The sequence below is a fragment of the Littorina saxatilis genome, linkage group LG17 (assembly GCF_037325665.1).
Source record: "Littorina saxatilis isolate snail1 linkage group LG17, US_GU_Lsax_2.0, whole genome shotgun sequence".
Classification (NCBI taxonomy): Eukaryota; Metazoa; Mollusca; class Gastropoda; order Littorinimorpha; family Littorinidae; genus Littorina; species Littorina saxatilis.
The window spans coordinates 59,589,089-59,609,088 of record NC_090261.1 but is presented as its reverse complement, the minus strand read 5'-3'; the positions used below and the strand labels follow the sequence as shown (position 1 = coordinate 59,609,088).

General features: G+C 39.9%; 1 protein-coding gene and 1 long non-coding RNA gene across 6 annotated transcripts in view; one reads left to right on the top strand and one right to left on the bottom strand.

Annotated features, from left to right (window-relative positions):
- Nucleotides 1–20,000, bottom strand: part of LOC138951914 (potassium channel subfamily K member 10-like) — a 107,910-nt gene that overhangs the window by 47,603 nt on the left and 40,307 nt on the right. The window lies entirely within an intron of this gene.
- Nucleotides 12,190–16,248, top strand: LOC138951871 (uncharacterized). The gene is made up of 2 exons (XR_011451242.1): nt 12,190–12,379; nt 15,976–16,248. It is a non-coding gene; the product is annotated as an uncharacterized lncRNA (long non-coding RNA).

The window sequence follows — 20,000 nt, the reverse complement described above, 5'->3', positions numbered from 1 at the left end:
TTGATTGGCTAATGGCGATGTGCTAAAACTGTTAGCGCACTCTCGGAGTGCGCTAACTTTTCCACAGAGCGTATTCTTCCGCCCTTTGCCTAAGCGAGACTGTGCTCTCATCCTCAGAATTAATTAATGACATGTAGCTTATATTCTCCACAATACCAAATGACCATAAATTCCCTGCTTCTCAATTAAAGCAGAAGTGGTTTTTTTTCTGACAGATTGCAAGTGCCTGTGCCAGTGCCAGTGATCTAAAAATAGAAGTCGCTGCGTTTCATCTAATTTTCGCCGACTTGCATATATTCTTCTCATATGCCGTGTTAGTGGCATGTAGCTTATCATCCACATTACCAAATGATGAGTTAGTATACAATTCCCAGCGGCTAACAGAAAACACAAGTGTTATTCCGATAACGTACCAGCTAGACCAGTTTGGAAGACTGACTCGATCGACTCTGTAGCAGACTACACAGAAATACGACTACATCAGTTCAATAAATGAATGGTTTCCGAATTATTATTTCAAGGCAAGAACAATCGTAATCGAAAACGTGTAAGGTTCAGAACGTTCTTACCATATATAAGACTTATTACCAGCCTGCCTCATGCGTGCAGACTCAGTGCAGACTGCAGTGGTTCGATTGCTCAGGTAGCCTAGGACTAGCAGACGACATTAACCCCGCTCAGCAAATTAACATGTTGGGCAAATGTGAACGAAAAAAACGATGGGGATATAATACGTGTAGGGTTCAGAGCATTCTTACCGTTCATATTTAGTATCAGACTCCCCGATGAGTGAAGATACAACACGAGAAATATGCCACATTTGTTTTGAAAATGTGCGAACCGTCGAGTCCTTCGAGTCAATTCAAGGGGAGTCACTCCGCACAGTCAATCCGTCGAAGCTCGACTGGAGGTTTCGAATCGCAAATAATGAAGAGCACAGTCCTTTCTCCGAGTTCAAATGAGGTCTCTCTGAAAGATCATCACTGTTCAGATTAACGCTACACTGGAATTTACCAACAGAAATTAAAATGCGTGTGACCATAGATATCTATGGTGTGACGAAAGCACGACACACTTGAGACACCCCACACAAAAGTAGATCTTTACTGTACACGACCTGACCACACAGTTATGCCTATTCAAATGCGCGTTGCAAAATGTGCGTTTGGAATCTTCTTTTTTCTATGGCGGTACTGACAATATCGTTATTGAAACAATCCTAGTGCACTAAGGGATTTATAGAGCAAATCTCGAAAATACTTATTGAACTCAGCGCTATGCGCTTCGTTCAATAATGAATTTTCTCGATTTGCTCTATAAATCCCTTAGTGCACTGGGATGTCTCAATAACTTAAATAATAATAATAATAATAATAATAATAATAATAATAATAATAATAATAATAATAATAATTGTCAGTAAGTACTGGTGTCACATGACTGATGTGAACCAGTTGATTGGCTAATGGCGATGCGCTAAAACTGTTAGCGCACTCTTGGAGTGCGCTAACTTTTCCACAGAGCGTATTCTTCCGCCCTTTGCCTAAGCGAGACTGTGCTCTCATCCTCAGAATTAATTAATGACATGTAGCTTATATTCTCCACAATACCAAAATACTATAAATTCCTGCTTCTCAATTAAAGCAGAAGTGGTTTTTTTCTGACAGATTGCATGTGCCTGTGCCACAGTTGCCACTATCTAAAAATAGAACCCGCTGTGTCTATTTTTCAGTTTCGACTTGCGAAGAATCTTCTCATAATTATGCCGTAGCTTATTATCCACATTACCAAATGATGAGTTAGTATACAATTCCCAGCAGCTAACAGAAAACACAAGTGTTATTCCGATAACGTACCACTGAACTAGATCAGCATTTGGAATATGTACGTAGCAGACTAGATTACACTGAAATACGACTGCATCAGTTCAGTAAATGAATGGTTTCCGAATTATTATTTCAAGGCAACAACAATCGGAATCGAAAACGTGTAGGGTTAAGAACGTTCTTACCATGTATAAAACTTATTACCAACCTGCCTTATGCGTGCATACGAGCAATTGTTGTTTTTGAAATGAGACTGCAGTGCAGTGCCGTGGTTCGCTTGCCCTAGCCGCCCTAGCAGACGACATAAACCTCGCAGCAAATTAACATGTTGGGCAAATGTGAACAAGCAAACGATGGGGACATACTACGTGTAGGGTTCACAGCATTCTTACGGTTCATATATAATAGTACCAGTCTCCCCGATGAGTGAAGATACAACAGAAGAAACATACCACATTTACTTTGAAAATCCGAGTCTGCTAACCGTGGCCTTGGCCGGAGTCAATTCAAGGGGCAACACTCTGCACAGTCAATCTGTCGAAGCTCGATGAAGGTTTCGAATCGCAAATAATTAAGAGTACAGTCCTTTCTCCGAGTTTAAATGAGGTCTCTGTGAAAGGTCATCACTTTTTAGCTTAACGCTTCACTGGAATTTACCAACAGAAATTAAAACAAGAGTTTGCGTGTGACGAAAGCACGACACACTTGAGACAGCCCACACAAAAGTAGATCCAGTGACACAAACCTGACCACACAGTTACGCCTATCCAAATGCGCGTTGCAAAATGTGCGTTTTGAATCTTCTTTTTTCTCTGGCGGTACTGACAATATCGTTATTGAAACAATCCCAGTGCACTAAGGGATTTATAGAGCAAATCTCGAAAACAATTATTGAACTCAGCGCTATGCGCTTCGTTCAATAATGAATTTTCTCGATTTGCTCTATAAATCCCTTAGTGCACTGGGATGTCTCAATAACTTAAATAATAATAATAATAATAAATGAGCATTTATATAGCGCAACATCATAACTTTACAATTATGCTCTTTGTGCTTGACACATTTAAAATTAAAACACAGTTATACAAGCATTTACATCTACATTCATAGTCAACAACGCTTAATTAAAAACATACACCATCAAACATACATTACAAAAAATAGAGGCTATACATACATTCTTGCGTTATGAAACACTGATGCTTTATGGACAGATATGATCAATATGAAAATAATCAGAACGAAGTCTTCCATCATTGTGACTTTTCGTAATTTGACATTAAATGTAATGAGAGGTGTTTTTTGAAAGTATTGAGACTTGTTGGGACTCGAACTGATTCCGGGAGAGAATTCCACAAAACGCTGCCAGAATAAGCTAAACTTGATTTAAAGAGATCTATCCGCGGAATGGGGACGTTCAATTTTCGGCTTGGTTTGGCTTTAAATTTTGTAATGAAAGCACTCGGTGCATGGCCGGAAAGGATTTTGTGAAGGAGCACGCCTTTATTTGATTTAAATCTTTCTTTTAAGGGCAAAATCTTAAGTTTTTTATAATCGTCGAAAACAAGACTGGATTGTTTTAATAGAACTGATTTTAGTGCTCGTCTGTATAGACTATACAGTGGTTTTAAAATGTTTGCACTGGCTGAGTCCCAGATGGTCGAACAATAATCCGTGATGGTTTGTATGTATGCATTATAAAATAATAACCTTGAGTGTGGATCAAGAAAGTGCTTTATTCTGTTCAACAAATATATTTTCCTCGACATGGTTTTACACAACGATCTAACATGATGGGTCCAAGATAAATTATTATCGATATTTACTCCCAAAACTTTGTGATCTCCTACTTCCGCTATTGCATCGTTGCCAATTAATAAGGAATGAGGATTATTCTTGATGTTTTGTCTTTTTTGCCTTGTTGTATTTTTTTTATTTTCATTTTTTTCATTTTTTTTACTGTCATGCTTATCTTTTGTAATTGTTTTACGTTCGTATATATATATATATATATATGTATTTAAGATTAGAATAGTCCCTCTCTGGGCGAGGGTTGGTTGAAAAGAAGCTCGTTTATATTGCTTATGCCACAACCCTTGTAAAATAAAATTTGATTTGATTTGATTTGATTTGATCTCTCTCTCTCTCTCTCTCTCTCTCTCTCTCTCTCTCTCTCTCTCTCTCTCTCTCTCTATCTCTCTCTTTGTCTGTCTGTCTCTCTCTCTCTCATTCTCTCTTTCTCTCTCTCATTTTTTCTTTCTCTCGATCTATCGCTCTCTCTCTTTCATTATTTCTTTCACACTCTCTCGCTCTCTCTCTCTTTCTCTCTCACTGTTTCTCTTTCTTTCTTTCTTTCTCTCTCTCTCCCCCTCCCCCCCCCCTAACTCTCTCTCTCTGTCTCTACCCCCTGTAATGCTAGGCTCTCATTAATTTCCTCAATTAAATTAACATGAGTCGCAACAGACACTAAAACACTGGCGTATAGCGAATGCTTTTGACAGTATCATTCCATTTTGCCATTGCAACGAAGACTGATAAATTATTTACCATCCATTTTTGTCTGAAATCTCATCAGGGGTTTGGATACAGAGAGATGTATTGATGTCAGATACATTGTTCTTCGTTTCTTTTGAGGTCCCAAACGAGGATAGTAACTATACAAACACTGCTTTATCTAAAGGGACACTCCCAATCATTAGAACCGTCTAAATAGAACTCCGGAAATAATTCAGGTCGGGTTTGAATGGGTTGTGAAAGAGTGAATACTCTTGCTTTCATTGAGGCAAACTTTCTACACGTGCTCCTTGTTCACATGTTTCCTGCAAACCCCTCGCTTGTTACTGGCCTATAATGTCACGTGGGAAAGTTTGCCTCAACAAAAGCAAGAGCATTCACTCTTTCACAACCCATACAAACCCGACAGAGTTACCTGAAAATCGTCTATTATGCAAAACATCATTCTGCCAAAGCTGTCTGGATGGACGAATATATTTAAGAAGAGTTTGTTTGTTTGTTTGCTTAACGCCCAGCCGACCACGAAGGGCCATATCAGGGCGGTGCTGCTTTGACATTATAACGTGCACCACACACGAGACAGAAGTCGCAGCACAGGCTTCATGTCTCACCCAGTCACATTATTCTGACACCGGACCAACCAGTCCTAGCACTAACCCCATAATGCCAGACGCCAGGCGGAGCAGCCACTAGATTGCCAATTTTAAAGTCTTAGGTATATTTAAGAAGAGTAAATCCTCACTTTCCAAAACAAGGTGTTTGGAAGTTGCTTACTGCATTAAAGCCCCTTCCTTCTCAGGTGGAATATCGATTAATTAAATCAAACATGATACAGAAGCTGGTCCTTTGAAGAGAATTTCCTCGGGCATAGTCATGTGATAGGGTGGAGTGGAAGGGGGGAAATAGGCCAGGAAGCATAAATGAGACGCCAAGACAGAGGTTGCGATAACGTGACTTTTAATTAACGTACACCAGAAAGTAGTGTAGATTCTCCTCAGTGAGCACACGTAAAAGAAACACAAAACTGCTGCTGACGCTAGTCGCGAAACACAAGAGCACAGGTTTCGCAATTCAGTTACAACCACAAGTCGACCGATTACAACTTCGCGACAAATTTGGTCAGCACTTCGACCGTTCACGTCAACCGACACATATGAGCAGCACACAGCTCAGTATCACAAATCGCGTTCTCTCCTCTAGCCTAAATGCTCAGTCTTTTAAAGGCTGGTCACTTCCGATTACCTGTGGCGATAAGCCAATAGGAAAGCTACCCGGTGTCAGACAACGGGGGGTGTCGTCTTAAGATTGCCTGCCAAATGAAAGGGATCGTTAAAGAGACAGAGAGCCGTGTCGGTGTCACGCACCGGAAATATTACGCACACCGGATAAGGCTCATTAGATTACAACCAGTTACAAAGAAGGGGGGGGGGGGGGGTAAGAGACTAAAACCTCCAAGCCACCTGGCATCTTCTATGATGTACCATGTCAAAAGAAATGACACCCACTTGACAAAACGCCGAGTCCAACGATACCCAGACAGTCTGGCAGCACATTACATAACGACCACCTAAATCTGAGATAAGAGGTTAGAAAGGAATCCGGTCAAGAGTCTACCCTACGATAGTAAACACACAATAATCCTAGCGGGAGACACAACTTGGGTCAGGGGAAGATAATTGCACAAAAAGACTGGGTACGCCACTTGGCTACATCCCCCCCAGCTCTATACCAACTGCGTCCTCGCAGGTACAGCGCCTCGGGAATAGCTGAAAATGACATCTATAAATCAAACACAAGTTCACCCAAGTGAAACAACAAATAAAATCAGAAACGGTGACGAATGACACTCACAGTCACCCAACCCATTCATACAAGACACAATACAACAGGCAATCAATAATCATAGTGTACACACAGTCTCTTAGCTGAGCACAATAGCTAACAAGCAAGCAAGGCATGGTTACGCCACATGTGTGACTGAAGAGTTTTCATGATTTTACGAGGGGGTGGTTTAGCTGGGACTTAGAGTAAAGGGGCAGGACAAATTGAGCACAGAATCCCACAATGTTATCGGGTCAGCGTCGTGAAGCTCTACGGGGGCTGGGGCTGTCGCAAGCCGATGCTCTTTCTCTGTGAGCTGCTGTTGCAACAACGCTTCCAGGTCTTTGCGAATGTGTCCTGCTGCTTTCCGCTCAATTGACACCTCTTCACACTTGAAAACTAACCGCTCTCTAAGTTGGCGTATTTCTAAGTCCTTCTGGAAGCGTTCATCCTGTAACTGTTGTTTGGCCTCCAGTTCCTTCTTCAGTCGGGTCTCTAATCTGTCAATGGAGGCCTCGTGCTTCGACGTCAGCTGTTCCTGAGCAGTCACAACCTCCTCTGTCTGACTGCTCTGCTCGCGGGGCGGTTGCTTGATGGATGTTGACTGCTGGTCCACACGTAGCTCACTGGGCTGTCTCCATGACAACGGTTGTTGACTCCCATGACGCTTGGTAGGGCACCTGCTCTGTAGGTGCCCGTGGCGGTTGCAAAGCCAACAACGTGGCTTCGCGGACGGTTGCTGTTGACGAGAGGCAGCCGGCGGGCGTTGGTGCAAGGCAGCTCGAAGCTCTGCTGACTTGATGGCGAGTTCGCTGACTTGTAATTGCAGGCTGCGTACCTCAGTGCTGCTCTCTGTTGCTTGTTGTTGTTGCTTCGTCACCACCTCGAAATCTTCCCTCATCCACCTGAGAGCTTCTGCACGGACTGCCGCAAAAGTGACAGCCTCACGCCCTCTCGCAAAGCGCATGATGTGATAGGGTGGAGTGGAAGGGGGGAAATAGGCCAGTCTGGGTACGCCACTTGGCTACAGTCATAATATGAAAGTGACCATAGTGAACAAGACAGGTTTAGGGTAAAACAATAAAAATATAATAAACTTAGGGTTAGGGTAAGGGTTAGGGTTAACCCTAACTGTTCTGCACTCTTTCAAATGGCTGCAAAAATAATTCTGCTCAGGCTTTTCATACGGGTAGATAGTACAAAGTAATCAATAAATTATGTGAACAGTAATAATTAAGCTATATAGTAACGGGCATTGTAACTATACAAACACTAATCGATTTAAACGTCATGACTTCCCAACAGACAAACTCTTCCAAATTGCACCCACAGATTTCTATCTTCAACCTATAGTGTCATTCTCAGAACAGAAAAAACTCATATTTGAAGAAAGCAGAGTTCGGAGCCTACTCACTTTCTGTTTTAAAAGCATGCAATAACGATTCAAGATTGCTTACACTGGAAAATTGCGTCCAGGAAGAACTGTTGGTTTAAGCTTGTTTTTATTAATTTCTTGTATACACGTTATAAACAGTAACAACATTAAGAACGTTAACAAGCAGACTGCTTAAGGCTGTTCTTAACTAGACGAACCTTTGGTTCGCGAACTAGGTTCGTGGGGTTCGGCGAACCTCAAGACTGGTTCGGCGAACTTGTCTTGGTTCTTAACCAGACGAACCTGAGTTTTCGAACTAGGTTTGGGAGGTTCGGCGAACTAGGTTCGGGGTTTGCAAGTCATGTCTTGGGAACCTTGAAGATCGGGCCGAACCTTTGACTCTTCTGCCAAGGAGGAAGACAAATTATTGAAAAACTGAATCTCAATGGCGGACGAAATCACCCAAGTCAAAATTACATTTTCTGAGATTTTATAAAAACAACGCTTGAACGAAAAGGTAGAATGGTGACTTCCGTTCGATTTCAAGTTAAGCTTTTCACTTTTCCGAGCAAGACAACCGCTGAGAGTGAAAAAACGCCGCTGTTCGACTTCGAAATTTCCAGTCGTAGACGACCTTCGCTTCAGCATTGTGTTAGTGCAGGTGAGGCAGTGTTACTCATTTCGCTGAGCTCGTTTTCGTATTGTTGTGCATTAGGATCATCTAGTATGATATGAATAAAAGCAGGAATGACTTCGGCATGTAAACGCATTGATTTTGTCGAAATCAGCACAGCAGTAAGCTAGATTCTTTCTGCTCAATTTGTTTAATTTTTTTCTTCAAAAGTTTATGACTTTGATTTTGATTGTTTGTTTATCTCATCGGCACAACATCCACCAGGCAAAATATCAATATGTTGAATGATAACGTTGAGATAAGGAAGTTCACACATTTATCTGCTTGCAACAACAATCGCAAGGACAGATCTATCTGCTTCGTTGACTGCTAGATTTTCATTGAATTTCCCATTGATGATCTCGTTTTCAATTAGATCTGGACAGTGTTTGTGTTCTTAGATTCATGATTGACCATGCAGGCTGATTGAGATCATAACATTGTGTTTGTTTGTGCTGGTGCAATGTGCAGATCAATGGCCCGGACCGCAGGATGACCCAGTGATCAATACAACTTGCGTTCACCACTCAACATTGTCTTCCACCTAACTCAAGGGCAAAAATAAAGGTACATGGTGGTGAAATCATTGTGCAATTTATGTCTGTGAAGATCAAGATAGTTGTTAGCACTAACTGATCATGCTTATTATTATCAAGTTACATACACACTCCGCCCCAGCTCCACCCTAAACCCATAACAACACTCTCCAGTCCAACTACCCCCACCCTTCCGTGCAACATATGTTGCCGTCTGTACCTTGTTTGTGGTTATGGGGAGTGCTCAAATAGTTCCATAACTGTTAATATAAATTAAAAGTACTGAGAGTTTCATTTTCCATTGCTCTTCCCCTTCCTCACGTCACATTACACACTCCCTTTGCCCCATCCCCCACCCCCTCTCTCTTTCTATGCTCTCTTTTTTCTTTTACTTCTTCTTCTCTTTCTCTCTCTCTCTCTACCTGTATAAATCAGCTCTCTGGTTGTTGCTTCTGTAAGTGTAATGTAAAGTTCTACATCTCTGCATTTGTATTGTCATTTTTCAGAATGCCCTTGTAATAACTTCAGCGTCTGCCCATGGAGTCTATATGGCCCAAAGTCAGAATAGGTGTCCATTTTTGTGACATACAAAATCAATTTTAAAAATGAACATTTTCTTTGTTTTGAAAATAGAGATGTATTTTAGAGCATAAATACGCAAGGAACAGCTATGATTTAAGAAAACTCATGTTTGATCACTTCACAGATTCAGGTTTAAAAGTTTGCAGGAGTTCATAACTTCACACCGTCCCATAATTTAGACTTGTTAAATCATTGTTGCAACATGTATTGGGTCTGTTTTAGACATCTGACTCTGAGCAAATTGCTACAGCAAATTACTTTGCATTTCAAGCAAGTTAAACTTGTTTTGGCCACGCATGATGCAGATGTGAACTCCATTAATGGGAAGTTCATAACTTCACATAATTTACTTTTATTGGTATAATAAATTTAATTTATACAGGCAGGAAACAATTTGTTTTGTTTTTTAATCTGAAAAAGGTGAGCTGGAACATGAAGGTAATTTTTGAAGATGAAGTGTGGAGAAGATTTTTTGGTTATCTGTATTATTTATAGAAATTAATATTGTCACAATTTTTTCACAGCAAATATTGGCATAAGTTATCATTAAATCTACAATTTTGCTGTTTTTGTGCAAAATGTGCTTGAAAAGTACCATCAAAAGGATTTCAATACACCAAAATGTTTGTCTGACTCAAAGAGTTGGCAGAAACTGAAAGTATTTTCAGAATGTCCTAGGAGTTCATAACTTCACACCGTGACATCACAAACTATGGCTAATTCAAACCAAAGTAAGAAAGTGCATATGTCATCTTATTTTCTCTCCAGCTACTCTTTGTAATCAACATACAACTAAGTAATAAAAGTAAAACATTTGTGAAAACAAACGATAACAAAAATCATAAAATGTGAGCGTGCGCATAACTTCACAAGAATTTTTTTTATGTTGGTCTCTAGTACAGTTACTGTATAATATATTTGCAAAACAATGACAAACTGAGAACACAGAGTTATAGTATAGGCTAAAGCTGCACTTATATTACAAAATCAGATTTTAATTGCCAAAATAAAACAAATTGTTTGAAACTTGTGAAAGTTCATAACTTCACATCAATCACACATTTATACTAAAATAACTAACTAAAGTCTCTTGCAAATAATTCTAAACAACTTAATGATTTACTTAACCAAACTCAGTCATGAAAACTGTTACCGAAATCATTATTTAGTTAGTGTTTATGTCAGCTGACTGTGTGTTCATAACTTCACATCATTTATTTAACTGAAAAGCTACGTACTAAAATCTGCTGGTAAATTAAAATAAAAATGACATCAAACTGTAACAGCCTACTCTGGAGAAGAGCAGCACATCATTTGAGGTAGTGATTTAGTGTAGTAAATTAATTATTGTGTATAAATCATACTCATGGCATGTGTTCATAACTTCACACCGTGGGGCTGAGGGTCAGTTGATGTGAAGTTATGTACACCGTGCAGTCAACCCAGATTCATGCTGGAATTATCAAAATGTAATTTTGAGGGTTGATATTCAGAAAACTTCTTACAAAATGTCCAGATAAAGTCAAATGTACTCTTTTGCTATTAACAAGGCATTATTTTAAACACGCCCTTGAAAAATGAGCTTGAGTTATGTGAAGTTATGAACTTCATGACAAAACGGCTAAGTACTTCAGAAAGAAACAGTCAGCAGCCAGTAGATTCTTTTTGTGATGAAAATCATGGTACAGTGTAATTTGGAAACTGAAAATAGTCATTTTACATATATTTTGGGTTTTGACATGAGTTAGTAACTCTCACATAAAAATAGTGCGCAAGACACAGAGATTTTGTTTGTTTGTTTATTTGTTGCTTAACGTCCAGCCGACTACGTAGAGCCATATCAGGACGAGGAAGGGGGGGATGAAGGGGGCCACTTGTCAAGCGATTCCTGTTTACAAATGCACTAACCCATTACTTGTGTCCCAGCAGGCTTTAGTAAAACTAAATTAATACCTACTGGAAGATTACCAGTTTCCAGTATGTTAAAATAGGCTTAACCTATCTACTGCTGGGCTTACATCAGAACACTAACAGATTAAACTATACATGAATCGCGAGACAAGCGGCAAGAGAAGAGATTTTTTGGAAAAAATACAGGTGAATGAGCAAGAAGGCAGAAAAAAGAAAAGAATTCATGAAGAAAAAGAGAGCATGACAGGAAAGAGGAACCAAAAATCTACCAAACAGCAAACTAGAAAGCTCCTGCGGTTCCAAAAACAGGAGGGGCCTTTAATTTCATAACCGCAGTGCCCCACTGCGGGAAAGACACAGAGAAAATGGCTAACTAAAGCATACTGCTTGACTTTAGTGACAACAGTTGCTTAGTATCTAAATCTAATGTACTTTTATATGCTCGAGTTCGACCCCTGCGTCTTGTATAAGGAAGCGCCTAATCCGTGTATGAAATACAAAAAAAATCAAAGAGACCGCTTGAGTACCAGTCAAACAACTTGTGATAATGCATGTTTCAGCTACTAGGTACTGCCCTGCCTTTGATCTGGCCGCACACACAGATTTCCACTCTGTTAAACTCGGTCACTGACCGGTCACTGACCCCGATGCAGGAAGTGTTTCCTCTCTCAGATATGACAGGGGAACCACCTCTCATGGCAAAAACTGGGTCATTTTGGTGCGCCCTATTGGCCCCCTGCGTCCAATGGGTGACTGGATTACAATTTTTTTTTAAAAAGAAGGGGGTGCGTCTTAGATAACAAAGCGCCTTGTCACTCGGAAAGTACGGTAGGTTTAATTTGTACACATTATAAAAAAAAAGTTAAAAAAAAAAAAGTGATTGCCTACCTACCTACCCTATTTTTTTTGGCTATGTTACCGTAACCACACCTTTTTTTTTGGGGGGCCTTATTTAAGTGTTCTTTGAATAAAATTATATAGCCTGTTGCTGCTGCAAATGTTGTTGTGACTGTTCTTCCTCAGTGTATATTTTTTTCGTTTCCTCAGAATGCAGTTCTCCCATGCACCACAGCGTCTATCAATGGAGTCTACACTATTGTCTGGGATGTGATTTGAGCAAGAGCATGTCAGAATGATCAAGGTAACTTTTTAAACACACAGAACTGATCAAACTGTAGAATTCAAGTACACAATTTCAGATGTTTTCAAATGCATAACATACTGCAACAGTCAGGGTCTTTCTCCACATAAAGAGTGTGAGGTTTTCTTGGTAAAATTGCGATTTTTGTCGCTATGCGCAGAGTGCGACCTTTTTATTTGATTTTTGTACTATAAAGGCAGATATTCAAATAAAAGAAAGTCTTGCATGGGGAGGAAGGAATATGCATGAGGCTTTTGACAAGACAAACTGTCCTTATTAGAGCCTAAACATACGTTCCTTACCGTTAGAACCAAAATGTCAGACATCATAGATGCTCCAATTAAACAAAAGAAGGGCATCCTTTTACTTAAACATAATTATACACTGTACCGCACATTAATAACCTGGTTGTGTTCTGTGGCAGTGCATAGTGGGAACCTTTTTGCTTAATGAATTTCACATGTGTCTGTAACTTGAATCTCCACCAAAAGAAGCTGGACGTAAAAAGGGGTGTCTAAAAAAAAGCGCCATATTTCCTTTTTGATCTCTTTTTTTTTCCGCAGTCAAAAATGTGATTAAAAAGAAAATAGGGAGGTTTTTTTACCATCCTGTATAGTCTTGTTGTTCCCATGTAAAAACCTAGTCAAACATGTGGTGTCTGATATGCTGGGTAATATGGTGAGGAACATGCCTTTAAAGGCCCAGTGATAATTGTGAAAGCCGTTCTGCTCAGCTGGAATTTGATGAATTTTGTTGTTGTTGTGTTTAATGAAATGAATTCGCAAAAAGGAAAACAATTTTTTTTACTGTTCACACAAAGCACTTGTAGATAGTTGGTATGTGCCGCATGTCAGGGGTGGTCTTATTCAATCAATCAATATGAGGCTTATATTGCGCGTATTCCGTGGGTACAGTTCTAAGCGCAGGGATTTTTATTTTTTTATTTTTTTTTATTTTTATGCAATTTATATCGCGCACATATTCAAGGCGCAGGGATTTATTTATGCCGTGTGAGATGGAATTTGTTTACACAATACATCACGCATTCACATCGGCCAGCAGATCGCAGCCATTTCGGCGCATATCCTACTTTTCACGGCCTATTATTCCAAGTCACACGGGTATTTTGGTGGACATTTTTATCTATGCCTATACAATTTTGCCAGGAAAGACCCTTTTGTCAATCGTGGGATCTTTAACGTGCACACCCCAATGTAGTGTACACGGAAGGGACCTCGGTTTTTCGTCTCATCCGAAAGACTAGCACTTGAACCCACCACCTAGGTTAGGAAAGGGGGGAGAAAATTGCTAACGCCCTGACCCAGGGTCGAACTCGCAACCTCTCGCTTCCGAGCGCAAGTGCGTTACCACTCGGCCACCCGGTCCTAATACATACAGGTAAACTGACAGGTACTTTTCCACAGTGGAATCCCCCTTTCAGACCCATTCATTTCAGACTTCCTCCTTTTTAAGATCTTGCTTCTTTAGATGTTCTGTGACGGGTGAAGTGGCGCGCAGTGGAAAGACGTCAGCCTCCTAATCGGGAGTTCGAATCCCGGTCGCTGCCGCCTGGTGGGTTAAGAGTGGAGATTTTTCCGATCTCCCAGGTCAACTTATGTGCAGACCTGCTTAGTGACTTAATCCCCTTCGTGTGTACACGCAAGCACAAGACCAAGTGCGCACGGAAAAGATCCTGTAAACCATGTCGGAGTTCGGTGGGTTATGGAAACACGAAAATACCCAGCATGCCTACTCAACGAAAGCGGAGTGAAGCTGACTATGCTCTCAGAGTATAGTGTGGGGAACCCAAATGGGCAAACGAGCTCACACGTCACCAGAATTTCTGGAACGCTGAAGAAGAAGAAGATGTTCTGTTCTGTTCTGCGCTGGATTTGTATTCAGTTGGCCGCTGTCAGCGTGAGTTCGATCCCAGGTTCGGCGGAAATTTATTTCAGAGTCAACTTTGTGTGCAGACTCTCTTCGGTGTCCGAACTCCCCCCCGTGTACATTACATTGGGTGTGCACGTTAAAGATCCCACGATTGACAAAAGGGTCTTTCCTGGCAAAATTGCTTAGGCACAGTTAATAATTGTCTACCTATACCCGTGTGACTTGGAATAATAGGCCGTGAAAGGTAAATATGCGCCGAAATGGCTGCAATTACTGGCCGTATAAAATTTCATCTCACACGGCATCACTGCAGAGCGCCTAGAACTGTACCCACGGAATATGCGCGATATAAGCCTCATTGATTGATTGATTGAAATTACCCCCATTTTTAAACCCCTTCCATTTTAAGACTTGATTTTCTCACATTTTTTAAGGTCTTAAAAGGGGTTTCCCCTGTACTCCTAAAAAACCCTGACCCACAAAGTAATTTAATTATAACTGCTGTAATCGTTCCTTCCGTGTGCTATTATCTGTGGGTTTTTTTTTCTTCTCCTGTGTTGTCTCATCCTCTGTGCGCCCTGAAAGAGACCTCCGGGTCGAAATTGCCGTACCTTGTCTTATCCAGCTGTGATCCCGCCTTCGTATTAATGCGAGGGCAGTACCTTTTTTAAACTTTCAATATTGACCGTACGTTTTGCATAAAACACCAATAATGAATTAAAAATACATCAGAAAATTATTTCCTCACTATACACAATAACCCCTCATTTAAAGGCTGACAAAGTCCTATTTAATTAGTTTACTTACTTCCAGGGCTTTTCCCATCGTTGCGGGGATGTATAAATAAAGCTTCCTGCAAAGTTTTAGGTTTGAAGTCCTTACCAATTACAAGAAATAATCAATTCTTTATAAAGTTTATTGCTATCTTTAGAAACAGTTCTCCAGAGCTTGGGCTATTTTTAGACCGTCAACACAGACAGTACAGCTTCGTCAATCCCCGCGTGAAGGATATCGCTCACCTTCCACGTGCAAAACGTAGTGATATTGACACGCCAGATTAGCGCGGTAGCGGATTGTGCTAAGCAGGAAAGCGCGCTTTTCTGTATTCTTGTTAACTTCGCAATTTCCGGAAAACATCCACTTTCACTTTGAGACTGTTCTGTTTACATTCGACACTATCAACACCACTTTGCAATACTGAAATAATTTTTTCTGTTTTTGAAAGCTACAGCCAATCGTTATTATATCCCCTTAGGTACAGTTTTATAACATTATTGGCACATGAATTAATTAATGAACGCTACGAAAAGGGCAGCCTTTAACCTATGAACTTGCAACTGTGTTGACCTGTGTAATGTAACATAGACCACCACCATCTCTCTCTCTGTCTCTGTCTCTGTCTCTCTCTCTTACACCCCTTACCTGTTCGCAAACCTTTACCCAAATGTATGCTAAATGTATATATATACAATACAAGACAAGACAAGACATGGCAAGACAAGACAAGTTAGGAAAAGGTTGCCAGTAGGCCAATAGAGGGATGACAAGACAAGGCATGACAAGACAAGACAGGACAGGACAGGGACCAAAAAAAAAAGAAAGAAAAAAAGAAAGATAACTAATTCGGTCAACAGATGTTAAAGAAATAAGCATTTGTTTGGGTTGAATGTTTGGGTGTCACCCTGTATATATTTGTATTTTTGCAGGACAGGGTCGAGTTGTGATGATGTCAGGGCGACTGAAGACACACCAACAAGTATTCTTCGGAAGTGTTTGGAACACAAATGAACATTATTTCATAATAAAAAGGCGGCTGACATTGATGTTCATATCGGTTCATGTTCATATTCTCAGCACAGACGTGTGCTTAGAAATCGGATGTTTAAGAACAAGAGACAACCCTGAATAAAGCCTTATGAAATATGGTTGGAGCTGGATCAAAAGTGTGTGTGTGTGTGTGTGTGATTGAAGGGCAACATTTATAAATGATGAGACAGAAAGCTAAAGCACATCCTTTTATCGTACGTTCCATATCGTCCTCCTACTTTAAATGCTTGCTAATACAGACGTTCTCCAAGAAAATGTCTATCCAGTAATGTTTTGTTTATCGCAATGAAAGCTTTTTTTTGAGAAGAATGAAGAGGAATCAAATTTTTTTAAAACAAAAAAACAAGACAATTGAATTGCTCAAAACGTAAAGAAACAGGATGATTTTGGTTCAGTAGTACTATTTGTAGACCCTTAAAGCAATACATCCACAAGGGATTCCAGTGTATCAGTGCAAATAGAAAATTTCTGATATAACTTGAAAATTAAAACAGACTGAATTGTGATAAAAAGAACCAAAATACCGAGTTTTTTTTAGGTCTCCCTCTTCACTCAATCCCCAAACTCATATTCTGTACCGAAAAGAGCTCAAACACACACGTGGACAGACAGACACGCACACACACTTTGGTAAACATCATGTATGCTTCTCGACTCTGCTGATCCACAAAATTTTAGAAATATCGCTATCATCATTTATTTTTGGTCACCGTCTTTCCCTTTTCACAGGCAAGTTTTTTTGTGTAGCATTTCCCATAGAACCCCGATGGCTCCACGGTAGACACAATGATCAGTCCATACCAGTCATGTTATTTTCTCGAATCAATTTATAACCTTTAACCCAGGAGGGTAAATGACATGGAAGGCTTCGGGTAATCTTGAACTTTAATGTGTTAAATTCATAGCTCATAATTCAGAGGCATTCAAGCCTCCAAATTTGGAGAACCTGCACTTGTAATCATAACAAGTCTTTTAGATCCCTTTAAAGTCACGGAATGAACTCCGATGAACTGTACGAATCATAGCGTACTCTGGTACGAATGCATTTTGTTTACATGCGTCAAAGAAGGAATTATCCGTGTCAGCGGACAGGGGAGGCAACTTTGTCGTGTAATTGAAGTCCCTTGGTTGACAACCTACGCCATTTTCGCCGATCAAACAACCAAATTAATTAATTATGCTTAGGTTTGGAGCTTAATCCGTCAATTAATTTCATGATAAATGTTCTTGGGCTTGATTACACTGTAATTTACAGGTACTTGGATCTAAAATAAGTAAAGTATGCCACTCGATTCTGAGCTATGAATTTAACACACTAAAGTTCAAGATTACCAGGCTTCGTGCACCATGATCAAGTCGGAAGGAGAGACCCAAATCGACAACCAGCACGGAGTTACCACTCAATCGGTAATTTCGTCTTGGAGGCAGCCATTTTTGGAAGGGGAATAACTTACTTGCTTTTATTGTCGACTCGGAGTGAGCTCCCCTCGTTTGTCGTTGATCCAGGTTTCGTGTCTTAACTGGACGAACTAGTCCTTGAGTTTGCCGAACAAGTTCACCCAGTTAAGACACAAACCATGGTTCGCGAACCTTAGTTCGGCGAACCAATGGTTCGTCTGGTTAAGAACAGCCTTTATGGACACGTTCTAAATCTGATAATCAATACACATTCTGATAACAAGACATGGCGAACAAGTGATAACTTCAACCCTTTTCTTTCAAAATATTTCATAATATTTTATACAAATAAAAAAAAAGAGAGAGAGAGAGAGAGAGAGAGAGAGAGAGAGAGAGAGAGAGAGAGAGAGAGAGAGAGAGAGAGAGAGAGAGAGAGAGAGAGAGAGAGAGAATGCTTTGCTACATCTATTGCAGTCACTGTTAATATAATATCAGCCGAAGCGATCAGTTGACAAAACAGAATCTTGTACAACAGAAAATATTTTCGTTTTTAAAAAATATAGTTAATTCAGTATTTCCAAACAAAAGTGTTTTGCAGTCCAGAACGTGCGTTGGCAGATTATTGAATAAAATGGTACTATGTTCTTTAAATTTTGGACAATGTAACAAACAGTGTTCAGCATCTTCCGGGCGTACTCCACACGTGCATTCTAAATTATCAGAGAGGTGTCGGTTAACAAGATCTTGTTGCAAATCGCTCATATTTATTAATCTCAACCTGCTGTGAGATACCTGTGCCTTGCGGTTGCCTAAATAATAATACTGTGGAACAACAACATCTCCATTGGTCAAAAATCTTTTAAATTCACCAACTGACTGCGTTTGTCGTATATTTTCTGGAAGATTATTCCACAAAGCTGTCGTTGAAGGAAAAAATGAAGATTTACATAACTCACTTCTGCATAATGGAACCTTACGTTCAAGAGGGCGTCGTCTGTGGTAAGGATTTACATCGGAAACCAGGACCGGCAGTTTGGAATATAAATATGCTGGGGTTAAACGATTTACAATTTTATAATACAGCAAGAGTTTATGACGACGTCGCCTTTCTTTCAGGGGCACAAAACCCGATTCATTATACAATTGTTGGTGGCTTGTACCACGAACTGCACCTACAATAATTCGGATTGCATCGAGATGCAAGGTCTCCAACTCGTCTGCTAAACACTTCGTACAGTTATCCCAAATAACGTCCGCGTAATCAAACCATGGAAATATAAAGGATTTGTATATAACTTCAAGCGATTTTCTGTTTAAACGATACTTGAATAAAGCAAAACACGCAATTGACTTTCTACATTATTTTAGCAATGAGACTTTTTATGTGGGAATCCCATTTACAATTACTTTGTATGATGACGCCAAGGTGCTTGTGATTTTCAACATCAATCAAAAGTGCATCTTCAAAATACAATGGTGGAAGTAACAAATATTTTTGCCTACAAATGTCCAACAATTCTGTCTTTTGACAATTAAAAGTGACTTTCCATTTTAAAGCCCATGCGCAAATTTTATCCAAATCAGAATTCAAAATCTCAGCTCGTATATCATCGTTATCTAAACATAAATACATGCTCGTATCGTCTGCAAAGAGTTTCAACACTGATTCAAGACCAGTACCAATATCGTTAATATAAATGAGAAATAACAGAGGTCCTAAAACAGAACCCTGAGGGACACCAGCAGAAGGGGTGACATAACTTGATTTGGTTCCTTTCAGTACTACTGCTTGTCTGCGATTACTCAAGTAATGTTCGAACCAAACAAGCAAGGGACCTCCTGTACCTATCGCCTCAAGCTTGTGTAGCAGACCACGATGCCAAACTTTATCGAAAGCTTTAGATACATAAAAACATATTGCCTGTGACATAATGTTTTTATCAAGTGCAACACAAAAATCGTCATATATACTCAGTAATTGGTAAACAGTCGAATCACCAGCAATAAAACCAGATTGACAGTGTGTAATCATCAATAACTGTTGACTAGAACATTCAGCAATAAAAGCTTTCGTTGTTTGTTTAAGCCAAACGCGAATCCGGACTTGTTTTACATGTATATTAAGATTGAACCGTTAAAGCAGATTGCCTGTGAACATGTTTTCTATTTGTAATTGTGTTTCATCCTATTTATGGGCTATGGCCTAAAATAAAACATTCCTGAGTCCTGAGTCCATCAATGCTCAGCACAGATTTTGATTAATTAATGACACAGCAACCAGTGACTGTCCTAGTGAAAATTCACCCCCAGTGTCGTTAATTCGGTGTCATCGACCTCTTCGGCGAAGCATTAGTTCAGATCTTGTGGCTTTGTGCTCGTAAATATTAATCCTCGCGAAGAAACGAACAGCCCTTGCTCCTAACGTTGAATCTCGACTTTGTTGTGGAGTTTAAGAAGTTTAAGAGCAGAAGTTCCATTTAAAAGGCACACTCAGTACAATTAGACT